General features: G+C 46.2%; 1 protein-coding gene and 1 long non-coding RNA gene across 7 annotated transcripts in view; one reads left to right on the forward strand and one right to left on the reverse strand.

Moving 5' to 3' along the window:
* LOC135917103 (RYamide receptor-like) overlaps positions 1-23,096 on the reverse strand; it is a 399,699-nt gene that overhangs the window by 290,101 nt on the left and 86,502 nt on the right. The gene's annotated exons all lie outside the window — the stretch shown is intronic.
* The window catches only part of LOC135917121 (uncharacterized), a 90,514-nt gene that overhangs the window by 49,254 nt on the left and 18,164 nt on the right, over positions 1-23,096 (forward strand). Inside the window, exon 4 of one of the 6 annotated variants that reach the window (XR_011514726.1) lies at positions 22,380-22,587. The exons of 2 other annotated variants lie outside the window; for them this stretch is intronic. This is a non-coding gene — a long non-coding RNA (uncharacterized lncRNA). Of the gene's footprint in view, positions 1-11,185; positions 11,690-22,379; positions 22,588-23,096 lie in introns of those variants that run through there. 3 more of the 6 variants (XR_010569190.1, XR_010569194.1, XR_011514730.1) reach the window with 3 other exon arrangements.

Consider the following 23,096-nt stretch of genomic DNA (forward strand, 5'->3'; position numbering starts at 1 on the left):
GCTAACGCAAGGAAAGACTGCACTGCGCGGCACAAGGTAGTGTTTTAGCATAGCGGAACGGAGAAAAGCCTTAACGTTAACGCAAACAAATACAGCGCCATCTAGATGTAAAGACACAAAGTACTGGAAAGCCAAATCCACACGAAATGTCGAGCTTATCCAATGCCGAATCCGCAAGTGTGTCCCTAAGTCAAGCTTATCGAAAGCCACAGTCGCTGCGTTAATTACGCATGTAGGTGTTTGGTTTGAGCGTTGTTTTGTCGAGAGTCGCGAAACATACCGATTAATCTTGGCATGCTGCGATCGAGTGTTCTGTGGGACCCATATTACGTGTCCTTTTTAAGTTGGGATGACATAGACACCCTCATGCTTCGGGAATGAGAGCGACCGCGCAGGTTCTACGTGTCCTCAAGATCCACTCAACGTAGAAGCTATACCGGAGGGGACGTTTCGCCGGCAATTTCTCTTCCAGAAAGCGGATTTCCCACTTCTTTCCAATTTTTTGCAACGGACGCCCACCTTGACGTCCATCCGAATGGGTTCAAGGCGAAAACCTCCTTCACGAGGTTCATATCGTCGTCGTACGGTAAAACGCACACGCATTGTGACCACAGCACCGACCACACTACTGTGTTTTGCCGCGGAAAACATGACATGCATCGGTTCCACATGCGGCTTTACACCAAGCGAACGAGCGAAATACACTTCGGCGCCATCTCGAGGCGGATACAGCAAACACATTTAGCAAACCCATAGACGTGTTCTACTAAATCTATGAGCAAACCCTCTCGTTAAGCCTACTGCGCCACTAATCGAGAACGTATATCGTAAACAACGCCCATTCGTCACCTGTGCACCGCTGCCGAAGCGTCATCACACAAATCTAAGGCGACCACGAGCATTAGTGGGGAAGGATAGAGCCTAGCAGTGCAGGCAGACGGCTCGATAGATCCGAAGCGGGCTGCTCTCACTTCGACTGGCGCCGCCATCTTGCCGTACGTAAGGCTCCCCTTGCGTGCGTTAGCGTTCAACGCTAAATCCTGAAAATAGCGTACGTACGTAAGAGCTCCAGCAGCGTTTACGTATAGCGCATGCGCAGTGTGGTGCACGCAACGCTAACGCTAACGCTAACTCTTTGCGTTTGCTGCTTTACGCTATACTAAAGCTCTCTATTGTCTCGCTCTGCAGCAAGTGCTGCAGGATATAAGTGTGTTAGTGTCCGCGTGTGTTTTTTGGAAGTATATCATGTCGCACAGCCCCTATATGTATGTATATATATATATATATATATATATATATATATATATTTATATATATATATATATATATATATATATATATATATATATATATATATATATATATATATATATATATATATATATATATATATATATATATATATATATATATATAGACACGTACACTTATATTTATCGGGCGACCGCGTTTCGCCGCTTAACTGTAATCGCACAGCGAGGGACGCGCCTGCATGTATCCGACGTGTCTGGAAAGTTAACGATGCTTCTACCCGGCTGTCTGTTGTCGCCGAACCTTGTGTTATCTGATTTCATCGGGTAACGCGAATGGTGTAGAACTTTGTGGAAGGCACGCGGGTCCGAACGATTAGTCTGGAACATTCGACGACTGCTCTATAAAAGCCGACGCGCTTGACCCGCTGATCAGATTTTCGACGATCGCCGACTGTGTTCGCCGCTATCGTTGCGCTTTAAGTGTAGCCTGTACAGGTTCGCCCAATAAAAGCTAGTTATGTCTTTCACAGTACTGCTACTGTGTTCTTTAACGTCACTACAACGTGACGTTAAAGTTACTACTACCTCAAAATATACTCACGTTACCACTACCTCACAATATATATATATATATATATATATATATATATATATATATATATATATATATATATATATATATATATATATATATATATATAGTAGCACTGCACGAAATCTCGACGCTGACATTATCACCGTTGTTCAGCGTGAGGTGCGCATGCTACAGCTTTCTTAAAGCAGCAGTTAAAGCATCACTGCCACATCTACTTCATGTTGTCGAAATGCTACTGCACGCATGTGGCACACGCACGCACGCACACAGACACACACACACACACACACACACACACACACACACACACACACACACACACACACACACACACACACACACACACACACACACACAAAAGGATCACATCAGCCAGTATGCAGTTTATACATAATTTAAGTTTTCTCGAAATGGCCAGGCCTGGCGTCACCGACGTTACCGTGACGTCAAGACACCTAGCAATATTTTCTTACGTCGTAGAGCAATGAGGATGAGTATGATAGCGTTGATTCTGGCGGAGCTCACGTATGAAAGGCACAGCGAACATAGGTAGGCTGGAACGAAGCAAGCCAGTGTATAATTACCTAATCACGCATCCACCTCTTAGGTACCGAAACCGAATCTGGTTCACAGGCGAATGTTTTGCCGTAGACAACTTTTGGAAGGGGGAAACATTGGTGCTTTTCGCCATTTTCTAACCTTTAGAGAGCTTGTTGCTTGATTCAACGCGAAGCAGAATGACAGATCGAAAATGTTACGCCAGTCTTTTTTTAGCTCTCTTAGTATTTGTATGTCCTTTGATAATATTTGCACTTGTGTCAACTTTGGAGGACATAAATAGAAGGACAGTCCGTGCAGCCGCTTACAAGGACAAGCAATGCCTTAGGCAAGCATATATTTCGGCGAAAACGAGCGCCACTGCAGCGGGAAACCGCGCAAAGCTTTGGTGCCATCGCTTTATTAAAATATATTAGAAAATAAATGGATGCTTCCACTTTGATGCGAACACGCTCATTTTGGCAAAATAGGCAATATGTGGTTGTCGATAACATTTCTTTCGATGCTCATTTTTCACCGGGAAATCTATGACGCGCAGTCTGCTATCGGAGGAGAGGTCATATACCTTGGTTTGTGAAATGCAAGGTGGCAATATTATATACGAATCGCTCACAGTTGCTCTTTCGACACCAGTGATAAGACGAAATCTACGGCATCGCTTTTGAATCGCCCTCTTCACTGTGGAAGTTTCTTTAGAATCTACATATATGGCGTGTGTGTGTACATTTTTACAGCGAAGCTAGCCGATTCGTCCGTCCGTCGCCTGTACGCCGGAAACTCCTCCGGAGCAACCTCATGCTCATGGGTAAAAAAAAAAAAGTGGTAAGCCGCACGTCATACGTACTCCTGAGGAACACAGCTTTCGATCAGCAACGGCGCGGCCAGGACCGTGAAACGAGCTCGTCTACGCCAAGCCGTCAATTAATGAACCATGGGAGTTAACACAGTAAAAAACACCGGGGCCACACTTTTCAGCTTCCCTGGTTAAACATCTGTACAAAGCTCTTGAGCGGTGATTTTTTTATTATTCTGAGTACAATGCTGTCCACCCAATACTTGAATGGAATCAGTCAGCCTGACATCGCTCTCTGTTTATTAAATACAGCTTATCTCTCTCTCGTTATATATATATATATATATATATATTCTATTTCGTTTCGTTCTTGCGCGAAATGTCAAGCCGACGACAGGATCTTGGGACCTTATTAGCTGTTAAGCCTGCGATCCTATAGCTGTTCAGAATGCGATTTTGCTATGTGAACTACCATTGCTTCTATTTACCAACACATTACTTGTAATTAGGGGTAGGGGTCACGAGGTTACTAGCTCCTCTGATGGCTCAGTGGTAGTCGTGTTCCTGTTTGGTCAACATATCTTTGCATCGAATTCTAGTGGAGGTGGCCGCGTACCAGGTGGCCGCGTACCAGTGGCATGCAAAAACAATGGCATTCCTTATCACTCACAGTTTAGCTTTGCAATGCGAAATTCCCTTAATAATAATTAATTACGTAATGCCGGCAGTACCCGCTATAGAACATATCACCTGCAATTCTGCGGTTTCCTTTTTTTTTCAGTTCCAAGGGCTTCTATTGCGAGAGCAATTATATGGACACTCCCGGCGCATTTAGATCGTCAGCGTCGCCGCAGTGTTCCGTGTAAAGTCTAAGGGCGACAACGTGGCCGCCGCGTGACATAGGCTGTACGTGGGAATGAAAGCGTCTGAGGGGGAGCCGACGAATGATGGCGGCTCAACATCGCATGCGCACGGGAGGAGTGCGCGCTAGGCACCGGGGGAGGGGGGTGGAGTTCTCCTCCACTGCGGCTACGCATGGCGCGGGCCCTATATTGAAAGCGATCTGCGATGGCGACAGAGTGCGCCAAGTACTGATAGCTTCTTGTGCGCTGTGTTCTCACGGCTTCATCATCATCAGCCTGGTTACGCCCACTGCAGGGCAAAGGCCTCTCCCATACTTCTCCAACATCCCCGGTCATGTACTAATTGTGGCCATGCCGCCCCTGCAAACTTCTTAATCTCATCCGCCCACCTAACTTTCTGCCGCCCCCTGCTACGCTTCCCTTCCCTTGGGATCCAGTCCGTAACCCTTAATGACCATCGGTTACCTTCCCTGCTCATTACATGCCCTGCCCATGCCCATTTCTTTTTCTTGATTTCAACTAAGATGTCTTTAACTCGCGTTTGTTCCCTCACCCAATCTGCTCTTTTCTTATCCCTTAACGTTACACCTATGATTCTTCTTTCCATAGCTCGTTGCGTCGTCCTCGAACCCTCTTCGTAAGCCTCCAGGTTTCTGCCCCGTAGGTGAGCACTGGTAAGACACAGCTATTATATACTTTTCTCTTGAGGGATAATGGTAACCTGCTGCTCATGATCTGAGAATGCCTGCCAAACGCACCCCAGCCCATTCTTATTCTCCTGATTATTTCCGTCTCATGATCCGGATCCGCCGTCACTACCTGCCCCAAGTAGGTGTATTCCCTTACGATTTCCAGTGCCTCGTTGCCTATTGTTAATTGCTGTTCTCTTCCCAGACTGTTAAGCAATACTTTAGTTTTCTGCAGATTAATTTTTAGACCCACTCTTCTGCTTTGCCTCTCCAGGTCAGTGAGCATGCATTGGAATTGGTCCCCTGAATTACTAAGCAAGGCAATATCATCAGCGAATCGCAAGTTACTAAGGTATTCTCCATTAACTTTTATCCCTAATTCTTCCCAATCCAGGTCTCTGAATACCTCCTGTAAACACGCTGTGAATAGCATTTGAAAGATCGTATCTCCCTGCCTGACGCCTTTCTTTATTGGGATTTTGTTGCTTGCTTTATGGAGGACTACGGTGTCTGTGGAGCCGCTATAGATATCTTTCAGTATTTTTACATATGGCTCGTCTACACCCTGATTCCGTAATGCCTCCATGACTCCTGAGGTTTCGACAGAATCAAACGCTTTCTCGTAATCAATGAAAGCTGTATATAAGGGTTGGTTATATTCCCCACATTTCTCTATCACCTGATTGATAGTGTGAATATGATCTATTGTTGAGTAGCCTTTACGGAATCCTGCCTGGTCCTTTGCTTGACAGAAGTCTAAGGTGTTCCTGATTCTATTTGCGATTACCTTAGTAAATAGTTTGTAGGCAACGGACAGTAAGCTGATCGGTCTATAAATTTTCAAGTCTTTGGCGTCCCCTTTCTTATGGATTAGGATTATGTTAGCATTTTTCCAAGATTCCGGTACGCTCGAGGTCATGAGGCATTGCGTATACAGGGTGGCCAGAAACTCTAGAACAATCTGTCCACCATCCTTCAACAAATCTGCTGTTACCTGATCCTCCCCAGCTGCCTTCCCCCTTTGCATATCTCCCAAGGCTTTCTTTACTTCTTCCGGCGTTATCTTTGGGATTTCGAATTCCTCTAGACTATTTTCTCTTCCATTATCGTCGTGGGTGCCACTGGTACTGTATAAATCTCTATAGAACTCCTCAGCCACTTGAACTATCGCATCCATATTAGTAATGATATTGCCGGCTGTGTCTCTTAACGCATACATCTGATTCTTGCCAATTCCTAGTTTCTTATTCACTGTTTTTAGGCTTCGTCCGTTCCTGAGAGCATGTTCAATTCTATCCATAGTATACTTCCTTACGTCAGCTGTCTTACGCTTGTTGATTAACTTCGAAATTTCTGCCAGTTCTATTCTAGATGTAGGGTTAGAGGCTTTCATGCATTGGCGTTTCTTGATCAGACCTTTCGTCTCCTGCGATAGTTTGCTGGTATCCTGCCTAACGGAGTTAACACCGACTTCCATTGCACACTCCTTAATGATGCCCAAAAGATTGTCGTTCATTGCTTCAACACTAAGTTCCTCTTCCTGAGTTAAAGCCGAATACCTGTTCTGTAGCTTGATCTGGAATTCCTCTATTTTCCCTCTTACCACTAACTCATTAATCGGCTTCTTATGTACCAGTTTCTTCCATTCCCTCCTCAGGTCTAGGCTAATTCTTGTTCTTACCATCCTGTGGTCACTGCAGCGCACCTTGCAGAGCACGTCCCCATCTTGTATGATGCCAGGGTTAGCGGAGAGTATGAGGTCTAGTTCATTTCTAGTCTCGCCGTTCGGGCTCCTCCACGTCCACTTTTGGCTGTCCCGCTTGCGGATGAAGGTATTCATTATCCTCATATTATTCTGTTCCGCAAACTCTACCAATAACTCCCCCCTGATATTCCTAGTGCCTATGCCATATTCCCCCACTGCCTTGTCTCCAGCCTGCTTTTTGCCTACCTTGGCATTAAAGCCGCCCATTAGTATAGTGTATTTAGTTTTCACTCTACCCATCGCCGATTCCACGTCTTCATAGAAGCTTTCGACTTCCTGGTCATCATGACTGGATGTAGGGGCGTAGACCTGTACAACCTTCATTTTGTACCTCTTATTAAGTTTCGCAACAAGACCTGCCACCCTCTCGTTAATGCTATAGAATTCCTGTTTGTTACCAGCTATATTCTTATTAATCAGGAATCCGACTCCTAGTTCTCTTCTCTCCGCTAAGCCCCGGTAGCACAGGACGTGCCCGCTTTTTAGCACTGTATACGCTTCTTTTGGCCTCCTAACTTCACTGAGCCCTATTATACCCCATTTACTGCCCTCTAATTCCTCCAATAGCACCGCTAGACTCGCCTCACTAGATAACGTTCTAGCGTTAAACGTTGCCAGGTTCATATTCCAATGGCGGCCTGTCCGGAGCCAGTGATTCTTAGCACCCTCTGCTGCGTCACTGGTCTGACCGCCGCCGTGGTCAGTTGCTGCGCAGCTGCTGGGGACTGAGGGCCGGGGTTTGATTGTTGTGTTCACATAGGAGGTTGTGGCCAAGTACTGCACCAGGGTGGCCAATCCTGCTCTGGTGAGGGAGTGCGTCTCACGGCTTAGTTCACGTTGAAGCGAGAGGCATGAGGTAGGTCCATTCACTCGCTGCTGCTGCCGCGCTTTGGCACTCCATCGTTTCGAATGCGAGTGTGTCCAGTGATCGAGTGAGATGTGTTCATGTTTGCTTTTGCGCGCGTGACACCATGCTTGTTAATTTAGTTATCAAGCGAATGTTTACACGTTTATACGGAACGATGAAACTAACATCCTTACATCGTATAGATATCTACTAATTTGCTATCGCATTCGATGCATCGCGTTTCGGGCAAATGTGTGGCTTCTTTTCTACGAATCACTTTCGGTAGCGCCGTTACAGCTGTTCGAGCAAATTTCAGGAAAAAAATTACCTGCACGATGAATCCCAATATCCAGGTAGCTAACTAAAAAGTATGACTGATAAACACATCGAGTGTCCAGTTTACGGTATGTGTCGCAATTTTAGAAATGAAGCCGAGCAATAATAAAGTCGCATCCATTAAGCCTAATTCTTGAGAGTAGCATCAGCTTCGTGATAGCCGCCGTAAATCCTGCCTAATTAAACATGTAGTTGAGGTCATCCCAAACTGTACTAAAGTGAGTGTTTTGGGAAAGTGTTATCTGGAATGCCAATGGGTTTCGAGGCACATTTTTTGAACTGATCTTTCCAAATGGCTGCTGAACGTAATATTTGTGTGAAGCAGACATGACTTTACTGGAGCTCAGGCTTCAACTTAACGATTTCAACATCTGTCCTGCAGTGAATATATAGAAATGTTAATCAGTAAAATTTAGTTAATCAATTAAGTGAGCATTGCAATTTGTTCGGCAAGTAAAATCCGCCCATACAGGTAATCCACCTGAAGACTGATTTGCGCTATGTGTGCTCGGTCATTAAAGAAATATGTATGTATGTATGTATGTATGTATGTATGTATGTATGTATGTATGTATGTATGTATGTATGTATGTATGTATGTATGTATGTATGTATGTATGTATGTATGTATGTATGTATGTATGTATGTATGTATGTATGTTTCATTTTCACAAAGAATACCGTTCTTTCGTCCCGCAAGGTCACTTGGTCACTTCTGCTACGACTGAAGCACCACTGTCTTTCCGAATGGAGTCTTGAGATCCCTGTAACCAGGTGTCGACTCTAAAGTACATATTGATTTTCTGACGTCCTTGTTTTGTTCCCTTCGCGTACTACTCAGTCAGGGAACTATTTCTGCGTATCCGGCAGAAACACAAGGATAAGTGCAGCTTCGCACATGAGAGGACACCAGCCGCAGACCTCCGAAGTATACCCAAATCGCACTCAGTTCTACGCATTGTCAGGACTCAAGACTGCGAACAGCCTAAGCGACGGATTTGGCGGGCCAGGTTCACTCGCGCACATCTTCGCGTAACTTCAGTTTTTTTTTTAGCTCATCTTTGTGCTGAAAAACTTCCCAGCTGAATTCGCGGCCTTTTGTCATTACAGTGTCTGCCTCTGAACTCCGCTGACAAGTTAAACTCGGAAGAGATCTGAGCTATGTGACTCTCTTGAAGACTTTTTCATCGTCGCCAACCATTCCCGTTGAGAGGCTTCCAAGGCGATTGCACAAATCATTCATCAAGGATTTTGTTTCGTTTGCCATTTTACATTTTTTTTCTGTTTCTTATTTCTTTTTTTTTTCTTCAGAGGAGAAAGCAAGGTTGATGTCTTGCTGCCAGCGTTTTTCCCCTGCAGCATGAAAGTCATTCCTATGCTCCACTGTAGGTGTACCAGCGCTCCTCCATTTACTTTTCATCAGCTTTGCTTCAGCTCCAATAGTGTGCTCTGGAGCGGAGTCTGTCGCTATTGATTGGCATTCTACAGAGCGCAATCTTCGCTGTGACCATGGCCCGCCCAGCCACTCGAACCAGTGGGCTCTCAATCTCTAAGGAGCTTAAGAGAACATGCTGCAAAAGGAAGCCCAGCCCAAGCTATTCATCGGGATAATGTCAGGTATTAGGAATAAGGAAGAAGAAAAAAGGTCGCAGGCAGCTGCCCCGTTGGCATGTAGTTGTTTGGAAAGCAAACTATAGCCTTCTCATGCACACGGTTGCTACTACTCGAGTCAACTATAGTGCAGGTCATTGTGCCATGAGGGCTGAATAGCTGTCCAATGAGCAAACGTTAAAAAAGTAGTATGCAACACAATGTCTAAAGAGAGGCAAGCAATATAGTCGGAGGATAATAAGAAGGTCGCGGTAGCGTGAGCGCCTTCACAGTATCACGAATGGCCGGCCGCTCTCTGTTTTCGTGCGTGGGCACAGTGACCTTTTGCGTAAATATGTGTCCGTGAAAGGATGCTCAAGCATTCGGCACGCCGCGCAGGGTAACAGTGGGCGCCGGCCACCTTGCAGTTCTCAGGTATGTGTGAGCACAAGCGCAAGAAACCATCCTGAAAGCCAGGGATCAATGGTGCGTGCTTATGCAGGGAATCTCTGTCACTGCGCGGTTCGCGCTGCCCGATAATTATTTTCGTTGCCGCTGAAGAGGTAGGTTTTGATACGCCCCACTCTGGCGGCTCTAAGAATGACCACTGCATTGGTTCGAAATGCGTTCTATATTTTTTTTTCTCTTTCCCTTGTTGTTCTTGTTATTGATGGTGGCGCTGGAGTTCATACTGAGTCGGGATTTTCAGACCACCCAAGAAAATAATAGGCAAACGCAAATCCACTGGAGCAAGCAATTCCTTTCAAAATAGTTTTTCGAGAGTCGCAAGTGACAGTCGCAGTGCAGTAAAACAGACTAGCAGAATACATTAGCTAATAAGGTTCCATAAAGGCTTTCTGCAGAACTTTATGCATTGCATATGGAATGCTTATTATTCTATTTCTAATATATTTCAGAAAATATGTCACAATATTTTATGTCGGTGAGATCAGTGACATAGTCAAATGAATTAATACTGCAGCTTTCCACTCGATAAATTGTGGGAATGCAATGCAGAAGGTCAAAAGAATGGTGTTCGCTTTGTATAGCCAAGGTAATTTGGAGGTGAGAATGCAGGAAAGGGAGAAGAGTGCAGGTAGGTGATTTAAGAGGTCACATTCGCGCCTTTGAGCGGCTTGCCGCAGTATCAACAGTCGCGGGGACATGGAAATCAAGGGAAGCCGACCGATCCAATCCCTCCTCTGTCCCTTCTTACAACGTCACTTTGAGGGAGCGACACTATAGCTGTATCTGGGCGGGTTGAAAAGTCATGAGCACGTCTTTATGCCTCTACAGAGTGGCGGTGACTGCTATAGTTGCGTACATTTGATCCCTACATCATCATCATCAGCCTGGTTAGTGAAGAGTAAATAACGTTTCATATTACATTGGGATCGAAGTGATGGCAATGCAACAGCAAAGACTCCAATTGCAAAACAATAAACCGCATGGCGCTGCGCGATGCTCCGACTTTGCCTGGCCTACTATGTGGCGCTTTGAAATGCGTGTGGTTTCCGTTATCTGTATGTCTTCCCTTCGTCAGTGCAGGGTAGCAAGCTGGATATCTGTATTTCGGTTAATCTCCCTGCCTTTCACATCGCATCTCTCTCTGTCTCTCTTGGCCGGTTCAAATTCCTTTCCGCATGCAAAAAGAGCAAAAAGAGCCGCTAAACGGAAGAAGATATGGTGAAAAAAAATTTTTGGTAAAGTATAGGGAGCTATGTGCACCTCCTAAAAGTTGCATGCTGATATGTAAATGAACAATGCCTACTCTACGCTCCATACATAACGTTCGGTGTTGTTGCGTCTTAAGAACGACAGATATTATTGCACTCTTGACTACAGTCTTCAATTTCCTGTTAGCCTCATCTCTTTTTATTCTCGCTGTCTCTCAAGAAAGACAAAGGCATCGCCCGTGGCACTCCAAGGAGGGCAAATCGGCCAACGTCGTTACACCGAAAAGGTCAAAAAGCAAGAAAGGTGCGGGATTTTCGGAACGAGAAACACATCGGCTACGGGACACCAACGGCAACAAAAGAGCCAGCGTCGTTAGGTCAAATGGACCGCAGTGACATTGCAAATGATCGGGTGACTACAGCAAGATCCTAATGTGCACTTGAAAGCATGGAAAAAAGGGGGCCGGACTTTGGAGGGTTTAAAAGCGGTCATCAGACCTCACGCCAGTGTTCTACGGCCGCTCCATGATGCTACAGAATAAAAGAATATGTATTTATTACTGTTTTAGCGCAGAATGTACAAAAAGCACAAAGGGACACTAACGGCACAGGTTTTTAACTTGGAACTATCGTTTAAAGCCACCTGTCGTGAATATATACAGAAGAACAGAGAAAAAGAATAAAAAGTAAACACAAGAAAGAACATAATCATTTTATTGTACTAAGATGGGCTTGCGCTTTGTGTGTGCTTTTTTTTTTAGATTTTGCGCTAAAACAGTAATAAGTATGGAATACCGACAAACCCAGACCAACCCTCTGTTATGAAACGGTCTTGTTATGCTCCTGCTACTCGGACGTGCTAATCTCTATCTGCCCGGCTACCGAAGGATCGAGGCCCATATACATGCCATGGCGGCCACTTCCGGATGGGAAGGTAACCGGCATTACCATCGCCACTGTTGCTTTTCCGCTATTCCCTGACGGAGAAGTGTCACAATCGATGCCACATTTTTTTTCTTTTTTCTTAGCACGTGTCTTTCGGTTTGCGCGTGAGAGTTGAAGGTACGTAGGAGCCACTTATTGATGAGGCGCGCAGGCATGGCCAACTATTTGTTTTCCCGTATGAGTTTGTCTTGCTCACGCGATGTGGGAGCAAGGCAGAATGAGTAAACAAATCATTGCCGGCCGTCCCGCCGTAATATATGCAGCGCGTTGCCCACGGGAGCGTTGCCGCTACCCGCCGCGCCGCGGGTATCCTGATGGCCCGTTTTGTTTTGGCCGAGATCGTTAGCCGCGGCCCGCTGGAGCGGCTGGCTTCTGTCTGCCGCTCGTGTTCGACCCTATACTCCCGTGACACTTATTACTAAGAAAGTTTCTCGACTGTGCTTACACGCTCTCGATTTGGTCCCCCCGGTCCCCCCGAATTGTTTACATTCGCACGCTTGCCTAAGGCTCGGGTTTCCAGCTCTCGTTCAAACACGCGCGAGCGTCTTTTAGAGTCATTAGCCTTCACGGTGGTTCGCTATTTCAAACGCTGTCGTTCTTCGCCCGAAAATTCCGCGTAATTATCCCATCAAGCGAACGATCGTGTCTTGGCTTAAACCGGTCGGACGGGAAAAGACTGCCATCATGCCGCCCTTCCATCCCGCGGGAGTCAAGGATTGTTTTCAAACTTAAGGCAAGAGAAGCGCCGTTCTTCCCTCGTAGCTTAGTAGTAATTTCCCCTGTTGCATTTCCGTGCATCAGCGTTGACTGTTAAAAATTGCCTCAACTGAAAACGGCAGTAAAGCTCTTGTTTGGGCTAGTTGTTGCATTCATTTACACATAACAGGGCAGGATGGGCGCGCCCGTCCTGTGTACGTTCCTTTTGTCGTCCTTGTTTTTTCGCACTGCCCTGTCATGTGCTATGAAAACGGCAGATGTTTCGTACCGCCACACCCATGCCCCAGGCCCCCCCATCCTTCACTTTCTTCTAAGCTGCTACTGCATCCCCCCTCTTTATTTTCTTCCCGCTGTGTTACTTGTTTGTGCGTACACCACTATAGTGCGACAAACTATGTGCTTATATCGTGGGAAAAGGAGAAACCACGCAGGTGGCCCGCTAATCACTATTGCGATGCTGTTTGTGCCTCTCATCCTGGCTTACTGAACCATACTTTACAGAGCAGAACAAAGAGAAAGAGAAAAATTGACGAAGAAATGCAGTTCGAGTGAAGCAACTTGGTGGAAAACAGTTTGTCGAGGGTTATCTGATTACTGTGAAACAAGTAAAATTTGAAGCCCTTGAATTTTCCGCAGAGACACCTTCCAGGGCGCTTACGTGTCGGCAAGTGCGCGTTCTTTGGAATTATTTTTCTCTTAAAATAGCGTCTCGGCGCTTCTTCCTTCTAACCCCGTTGTCGAATTCCGCCGAACATGAACGTCTGTTCCTGACACCGGGATGTCGAGCCAGTCAAGCTTCTCGCGCTTACTGTCATGCCTCACGTATGCATACTGGCCCCCTCGTCTCCCATCGGCCATTTCAAGATTTCAATTTTTTTCAGAAGCGTAGACTGTTGGGTTAGTTGGTGCATCATGCACTGTCGTTGAGCGAAAATACGGGCGGGAAGAAACGGAGTGGACAGGACAGACGCTCACTTGCTACTGAAGTTTAAATAAAGGTTTTCCAGGGAGCGGAAGGTCTCGCATGCGCAGTCAAAAAGCAGATAGAAAGCTCATGCATAATCACGTGCAAACACTGTAAAAAAATGCTAACGCCCAAGGAGATACCTAATTTCTTTATCCGTCAAGGCAACTGACTGGACACTGACACCAGCGGCAGATTGTGCATGTATCTAGCCATCCTCAATAATTTCTCTCGCCAGTCTGTCATTAGACTTGCTTAAAATGGTTGCGTTTCTAAACAGCGGAGTGCAGCTGCAATCTTTGATGTGTGCAACTAAGTGCATACCACCTGCATCAGCCTTTCAAGACGCTGCAGAGTGCTCCCTGAGTCGGTCGTTTATACATCGTCCCGTTTGGCCAATGTAAACTTTACCGCCGCGTATAGGAATATGGTAAACGACCTCAGTGGCCCAAGTCACAAGGGGGTTTACCTCTCTCTTCTTGCAGGCATGTTTTGCCCTTTTAGCTCCGAATACGTATTAGAGAGCACAACCTCACGAGCTTACAGGGGGCTGTGAAAACTACGTCCACCTCATGCTTGCGTCCTACTTTCTTCATTTTGTGCGAAACTGGTTGTATGTAGGGTATCACCACAACCATTCTTGGTTTCCGCTTTTCCTGTGTGGTTGCGCCGGTTGCAATTTTGAGCTTCTCTAAAAGTGAACCCCCCGCGGCCTCCAAAAGACTGAAGGGCAAATCCGAGCTTTCGAGACGTGACACTTGCAAAGTGAAACAGTGCCCTGAAGAAAGTAGGACGCAATCATGAGGTGGACGTAGTTTTCACAGCCCCCTGTAAGCTCGCGAGGCTGTGCTCTCTAACACGTAGCCGGAGCGAAAAGTGCAAAAAATGCCTGTGAGAAGAGACAGGTAAACCCCCTTGTGACTTGCGCCACTGAGGTTGTTTACCAGATTCCTATCCGCGGCGGTAAAGTTTACTTTGGCCGAATGGGTCGATGTATAAACGACCAACTCAGGGAGCACTCAGCGTCTTTGAAGGCTGATGCGGGTCGTATGCATATGATGCGGGTCGTATAGTCGTATGCGCACATGAAAGACTGCAGTTGCACGCCGCTATTTAGAAATGCAACCATTTTAGACAAGTCTGATGACAGCCTGGTGAGATAAATTATTGAGGCTGGCCAGATGTACGCACAATCTGCCACGTGTGTCAGTGTCCCGTCAGTTGCCTTGATGGATAAAGAAATTAGGTATCTCCTAGGGCGGTAGCATTTTTTTTACAATTTTTTCACATGAATACGCATGACCTTTGTATCAGCCTTTTGACTGCACATGTGCGCCCCCCCCCCCCCCCCCCCCCCCGCTGCCTGGAAACCTTTCATTAAACCTCAGTTGTAATTGAGCGTCTGTCCAGTCCACTCCATTTCTTCCCGCCCGTCTTTCCGTTCAACGACACTACATTTAAATCTTTGTTTCCGCAACGCAACGCGGCGTATATACTTTCCGTCCCCCCATCGCCGAATAAATTTTCCCCAATACCACGCCAGGGCTGGAACAAACGCCACTGAAAGAAAGTCCAGCACCCGTTCTCTGTCAGCAGCGAATTTGCTGTCTTCCAATATTCGTGGCGCGCCGGTGCACGTCAGCTTTGCGGATTTTTCACTCGGTGTGTCGCATTGTGCGCGGGTGCGCCAGCACAATGTCCATATGACTTAGGCGGATCAGTGGCGCGTCAAACGAATATCACGAAACTGCCGGTGTTTTGCTCGAACTGCGATTTCAATCTACAACGTTTTTGTGCTCCGCATAAAATTCTCGTCGGGCCCGATTACAAATTGCACTTTCGATGAGTTTCTGGCACGTAGTTTTCATCAGCGGCGAAATCAAACTGAAGTAAGTGACGTCCAATCATTCGTGACCTGATCAACTCTTTTTTTTTTCCTCTGTTCTTTCTTTTTTTTTTTAATTGCCGAACCTCACCACCTGCAGTACATCTTGCGCATATAACCTCTCGTATAATCTTTGCTGCTTATGTTGGCATCTGGAAACAGCGCCGATTTCGCAAACAAAAGCCAATGCCGGCCTTTTTCGCCGCACTCCTGCAATAGAGTGCCGGATATTATAAGAGACTAATGTTCGCTGAAGGTGCTACGCAAAAAACGAGATACGTAACCTTTCGGTGCTTCTGGCACCGTCTTCTCCCCGTATTACATCGTAGCTTCGCAATCACCTCATTTCCAAATGCATCTACTCTAAGTGACAGCCTCAGTCGCCTGTCTATGAGAAGGGAATTGGCGCGCGCTATATAGGATCAAGAAAAATTGAGTACAAGACCCGTCGGGGCAAAAAAAAAAAAAACATACTCCTTTTCTCGCTTTATGGTACCAACAAGTCCTCCCCCGTTTTTTACTGATTTCTTCATCTCAATTTGCAACATATGGCTTGTCATGGCGTACGACTCGTCGCATTAGTCAGTACGCGTGTCCCTGTCCAGCGTACATTCATTTCAGCCTTTACAGGTATATATAGCTCTTACCTTGTTTCTTGTGATCCCCTGGCTACGCACACGTGTATCGAATTGCGCTGCGTGTGGCTCCAGCAATACGTTTACCCTGAAGGGTAACACTTTCGCCGGCTTCTCGTGTGCACCAGTGATTTACGGTGCCCCAGCCATAGCGCATATGCGTGGGCTCGTTCGCATCTTTCTCTTCACCCCATGTGATAAATCCTGCCCTATGCTGAAACCGCCAGCGATCGTATTAGAGTAATCACTTCGAATCTGTCTTACTATATTCTTGCGCTCCCCACTTAACTGCCGTTAAAATGAGAAAAGAAAGGAAATGCAAAAAAAAAAATGATATTATCGTGATTTACCTTGGCGATTCAGCTGCTCAAGTGCGTCGCGCTTTCCTTTTTTTTTTCTTCACCTCATCTTAGCCTAACCAGGGAAGAGGAAGCAACCCTCAGGAAATTGCAAACCAATATCTACGTCCAATTGAACAGAATCTCACCCATTGGGCACTCTTAGGGGGGCACGTACTGTGATGTCCCAGATATCCTAGCCCATATGGCATGAAGATGTGTACGAAAACATGGCACTGTAGAAACTCAAACACTAACCTAAATGTAGTGGCACGCCAAGCTATCAAAGCCGGACCCGAATAAATAGCGCAACCTGATCGAGTGGTCGCGGAAGATGGCTATGGCCCGTGTTTACCAGGAATAAGGAGGCCGCCCACCTAGTGCGCACACTGCGCTTGCTCACAATAAAAAGTTTACTCTCTTTCTATTGTCAGTGCATGCGACTGGCCTCAGTATGTTTTAACGCGATAGCGTTAAGGACCCCGTGTCGCAGGAAATCCGTCGACGGCGTCGGGAGTCCAGCGTCGGACATCGTCTCGGCAAAAATATATTCCGAGCTGCCGGTTTGTCTCAGCTTTTCATCATTTCTGATGATAGTAGACGCGTTTAGTCTACCGCCACACTTCCATGACTAATATATATATGCGGTCTTCCTCTTGTTATTTGCCGCTCCCTAGGCAAGGATCATTTTTACTTTCTGCTCCTTACAGAAACATATGGCGACTGGGACGAAACGAAACGCGCCTTTAAACATTTGCACTGACGTCGATTCGCTTGTGTGGTGATAGGTTTTGGGGCAAAAAAAATCCATCCGTGCGCTTTATCTACGCTAGACAACAGCAATCACAACTTGTTTCCAACTAACACCAAACGTGATGTGTTACTTTGGCTGAGGCACGGCAGATAACGCAATAGCTCGAGCACGATGCTTTACAGCGAAGTTGTATATGTGTCACAGAGTTGCATGCCCGCGCCCGTCTCAAGATGGCCGCCATTGCCACAGCAGCAGCAACGCCGCTTGCACGGCGATGGGGAAGAAAGCTTCCTCTTGTCCCTGAGCTCGCCGGACCGGTTTGGTCACGTGTGTCGCCTGAGCGCGGCGGAGGGACGAGGCGGCTCGGCGAGCAGCAGAGCAGCTTGGAGGACGAAGGAGCGGGGTCGTGCACCGGGGAACAGCTGAAGATGTGGTCGGCAGGCTGAGATCTCCAGGCCGAAGTCTTCGCCGGTCGAGCGACCGACGGTGCAAGTCCGTCAGGATCTTCGGCAGCGAGGTTGCAGCAGCCCGACGCTCTTCAGATCGGGATCTCGGCAAGCACACCCCAGACAAGCCTCGTGTTCCAGCCCGCTCTCAAAACTTTCCGCCGGACTGTCTTTTTTTTATCGCGTTTCATCTTTCATTTATTTATCCATCGCGTGTTAATTCTTGTATGTTCTGTTAGTGTAGTGTTTGGCCTATTTATTGTCGCGTATATTTTTTATCTTTGTCGCGTATTTTGTTTGTTATTTCGCGAGTGTTAATGGTTCCCACGTGGTGGGCTTAGTGTCGCACGAGTGGCGTCAGGGCGTGTGCTGTGTGACCCGCACGCCTTCCGCGAGCTAGGACCCACTACTGCAAGTTTGCATGTTTTTCTTTCATTATGTCTCGCGCATGATTTTATCTTATTAAATTGAATGTGTGTGTTTTACGTCGCCTCCCGTCTCATGCCTCTGGTTCACGGTCGATCAGGCGTGGACCTTATCGCCGGTCAGCAGTCGAACCCTCACTAAACGCACGCGGGGTGGGTTTGTTGTCGCCCCATCCCCTCCTGTTCGGAGAGTGCGAATTGCCCCACCATCAATCTTTGACAATATGGCTACCTGATTCGTCCGTCCGTACGTCCGTGTGTCACCTGTACGCCGAAAACTCCTCCGGCGCCACCCCATGCGAATGCTCAAAAAAAGAATGCGGAAGAGTAGGCGCGTGATTGGCTGCGGCAGTAGTGATGTCGTTGCTCTCCGACGAGGCCGAGCGCGCGCACAATAGTTTCTCTCCGGCTCCGAAATGGGTAGGCCAGGCGTCATACGTACTCCTGAGGAGCAGGCAGCTTTCGATCAGCAACGTCGCAATCAGAACCACGAACCTACTCGACTACGCCGTCCCGATGCAGCAGCTCGGGCAGAAGAACAGGCTCGTGCAGCCGAGCTCAAGGAGCAACTGCGTACCGAGGATCCAGCAGCCTACCAAGCCGTTAATGAACCGTCGGGATTAACCCAGGGATAAACACAGGGGCCGCACGTTTCAGCTTCGCTGGTTAACCATCTGTACGGAGTGCTTGGGCGGAGATTTCCTGCTTTATTTGCTTCATTTCGTTCTGGCTAACTCAGAAGTAGCCTGTTCGAGGGCGCTGCTTTCTGATGCAGGTGGGAGTGCAGTCACGTAGTAGTCGTCATATTTCGCAGGGTTTATTTATCAGTCGCAAAAAATTTGTGCGCAATTAGTATGTCGCTGAAAATACCGCAGTTAGATGTCCCTTGGCTGTGCCTACAAGGGCCTTATTGACACGGATTATTATGATAGTGCGTGTCGGGTTAGATTATTAATTGCATTTACGTAATTAAATCTCACTAACGAAAAATTACTGGCAGCTACTATACTGTGCTGGAAACAATATGCAGTGGGCTTTCTTCGAGTAACGCATTGCTTTTTTTTTTTAATCTTCGTACATGACAGATAATTGGGTCACCCTGCATATATGTATGACCTCTGCATGCATGTGATGTTTCCATCCCTAATAAATGTAAATTATAAAGGTGTTTTCTTAATGAGTTGTTATCTTTTCTTACTGGAAAGAAAAGCGATACTGAAACACATATCACTCACGTGCATTTCACACGCCGTTCAAAGACTCTACCGAAGGGGTCACTAAAATCTACAGGTTTTTTTCGGGGTCAAAAAAGCACGCAAAGCATTTTGAAGCGAGGGGAACATACAGCCAGATATTCATTCTCTAGGCATAAACTATCGATACCTTTAAGAATAATTGTTAATTGGCTACCGCCTTCTCTTTAAAAATGTAATAAACTTTGTCCTGTGTATATATTTAAATACATTGCGTATGTGCATGATGCTCACAGTGGAAATTTAAAAAAAAATGTTGATGTGATAAAACACGGATGAGGCAGTCACCGCTGGTACTTCTAATGCGCTCGTTCTCCCATTGTGAGGATTTGCAGAAATAAAGCAAAGTATGAATTAAAATCCGCGCACGTACGCGCCAACAATGATGCAGTAAGCTATTAGCCACAATAAATATTTTTAGCGGAAAGGTCGAGGCCAGTCTGAAGAAACCTGAAATGATGTGGGTGACGAAAGTCTGGCAATGATACGTTAGGTGGGGGGTGTAGGTTTCGGCATCGCCGGGAGGGGGGGGGGGGGGCGCGCTCGGGCCCCGGAGCGCCCCCCGTATTTGGCGTCTATGGCCCAGCCTGTACTAAATGGTTTTTGTACAAGGTAGGAAAAACTGACCACATTATGTGCTTTTGTGAGAAAGCTCAAGAAGCGAGAACGTCTTTCATTACACTGCCAAAATGGTAATACTAACCGTAATGGTCCTTTTGCGAAGCTGCATGCTTTGGATAAGAAACCAATATCCCAGTTCGGGGTGTTAATCTTTAGGTTTCCGGTATTTTTAAAAACTGCCTGTTGCAGACAAGATCATTCTAGTGCTTGAGCTGGAGAGTATTCATAGAGGCGGATGTTACTTGCACGAGAAATCAAAGCGCGTATTGAAATAATTAAATAATCACTAATTATAAGTTCTTAATTAATTATTTTACGGCACATATTGCATTTTACGAATTGTAGCCGGTGAGTTTGCGACGCGTTTCCACTTGGAACGGATTTCCAGAGTGGCACTACTTTCATGACATGCGCCATCAAACTCGCTCTATACATATATGAATATGCACTAGTGTTCCGCTTACTTTTTTAGGAAAGCAATCTTTTATGCATTCAAAGCACAGAAGTAACTGGAACGGCAATATATTTCGTCCCACGCTTTGCGAAGTAATTTCTCGAAACTGGTGTCATCCTGTGGCTTAATTTCAAATGGACACATTTTGCAAACTCAGCGGCTAAATTTTTTTAGCCGCAATGTGTGACGTAAAGTCATTAGGAAGTTATTGGTGCATTTATGTTAATTAGTCGAAAATGTGTTTCGAATTCTCTTGCTAGTAATGTCCGCCTCTTCGAATAAACCAGCTCAAGGAAAAAAATTACGCTACCTCCCACAGGCGATTTATCCCCGAAAAGTTCAAAATGATCAACCGGTAAATAAAATAAGGGCTGCATGGCCATCAGAACACTTGCAACACATTTCAGCACATTCATTAGTGCAGTTTCTTGAAGATGCAAGAATATTTAGAAGTTACCAAATCCTATCATTGTAACTTCGATCACCACGTTGTGTTCGTAGAAGTAATTTTTATTTCATCATTTTCACATATTCGTGTTTCAGTAGCCACTTTTGTTATTGTGTTCCCGTAGCTCTAGCGTGTGTTCATGTGCGCTGTGTTCTCCCCCAACCAAGGCCGTAATTTTTACTGCCATATGAACGTTATAACTTTGTAAACTGCCCAGAAACATTTCTTTTTGTGGTGCGTGTCTGAATTTAAGGACTGTTGTTCCAGTAGTTTCTCCAGGTTCTTTGTTTGACACTTTGTTCGAGCACCTCTATAATTTGAAAGAGGAGTATCCGGCGCTGTTTAACAAGCAAGAAAATCTTTTTGAATGCAGTTAATAAAAAATTGATTCGGCATCCCAACCCTGGGAGAGTGGCTGTCCAGCAAAGCTGTTGAAAAACACCGCTACAACTGCTGAGTGATTCAATGCTTTATTGCTTTAGAGTAATGGTAGTAAAGGTAGTAATGAGAGTAATGGTAATTTTTACAGCCCTCCCCCGCCCATAGCAGTGCTGCAACGACAGTGGAATCAGTTGCGAGGCCGGTTCTTTTATATGCAAATAGCTAGAAACGTCGCTCTCCACGCCGCAAGCTGCCGTCGGCGCAGGTTGCGCATCGGGAATCCTTGCCCGGAATCGCATTGTTATCAGGATGGGCTTATCATCAATTATGTGGTTCGCATGATTGTTCTGCGCTTGTTCTTTATTGAAACGTATGCTGTTCTGTATATTGTAACGGTGCATACAAAGAACGTAGGCACTGTTCGCTTCACTTTGCTGACTGCTTGAAGTCTCTGCCTTACGGGGTACGAGCTACTGCTCCTGGCCCTGGACTGTGGCTAGCATCGGCCCACATGTTTGCTGAACGACGCGTGCGCGAAAAATGCCTACCAACTAGAGGCTAATAACAGCTTCGCTGCAAAAAAAAAAGCTTATTGTTCCATCACGTATGTAAGGCCTCTGCAATCAAATATTTTCTCTCAACGAGTTTTAGTGAGCTTTGTCTAAAACGTCTGTGCCCATATTGACCCACAATGTGGTATCTAATTTGCTTTTATGTTCGTTTACTTTTTCTGATGTACTGTTAAGAATTGTTGGCTGTTTTGGGACCATACATGGACCACTGTCAGCAGGAATACACGCGTAATCGCAAGTTGCGCAGTTCAGCTGAGTGAATGCACTAGCAAACAATTTACTGATTCTTACGATCTTTTTTGACGCGATAGCTTTAAGGGCCCCATGTCACAGAAAATCCGGTGGCGGCGTCCCACGGTGGCGTCCAGCGTCGGACGTCGTTCCGGCAAATACTTTCGCACCATCCATACCCCTGCCTTCCATGTAATGCTAGGAAGCTACTGAAATAACGGAATTTATCAAGGTAAAATTCGCAGAAAAATTGTAAATTAAACTTACACACAACCTACAGACATGATAGCGTCGGACTGTAATTTGCTATACGAGAAAACAAATTCAAAGAAACCGCTTTTGCAGCGTTTCTACCAATTATAGACCGGCCACGGCGTCTGCCATTTGCGCTCACCGGCACGTGATTATCTCGGAGGCCACGGAGCGGCGTGCCTGGTAGCTTGCAATACCTCAAGATGGCGATCGCCTCCGCCGCATCGCGGCCCACGTAAGAGGCTGCGTTTCTACCAGAAAGGCCACCTTCGTGCATAGCGTTCGCGGCCAGCGTTTTCCGGTAAATATTACGGTTACATGCGCTCCAGTTGCCGGGAAGCGTTAGAAGCAGTCAGAGATCTTTGAATGCTGTCGTGTCCTCCATCTTGTTCTGAAGAAAGTAACTTCCACGGACTCTCCTAAATTCCGCTCTCATTTGTTCTTGTCCCGACTGGCGAGAACCTTTCTTTTTAATGCTATTAGCATTCTTATCCTACTTCAGCCACCTTGTGTCTGTCTATCTATGTATCTATAGATAGCTAAAAATCATTAACATTTCTGTATTGCTGGGCAGAATCTAATCTTCGTTACACGGGTGCGTCAAGCACAGTAGCCCGAAGCTTAAGCGCTGCGCCAGGAATGCCCGTGGCCATCGATGGATGGACCCTTACGTGAAAGGCTCTAAAGCACGTAACCCCCATAATGGTATAGCACGCGACATTCAGTGATTTCACTGATTTACTTGATATGATTTTCTTTGATCTCTCCATTGGGTACATGCCACCGAGTACGTGCCTACTATTGGCCAAT

This window comes from Dermacentor albipictus, chromosome 1 (assembly GCF_038994185.2).
Source record: "Dermacentor albipictus isolate Rhodes 1998 colony chromosome 1, USDA_Dalb.pri_finalv2, whole genome shotgun sequence".
In the NCBI taxonomy this organism is placed as follows: domain Eukaryota; kingdom Metazoa; phylum Arthropoda; class Arachnida; order Ixodida; family Ixodidae; genus Dermacentor; species Dermacentor albipictus.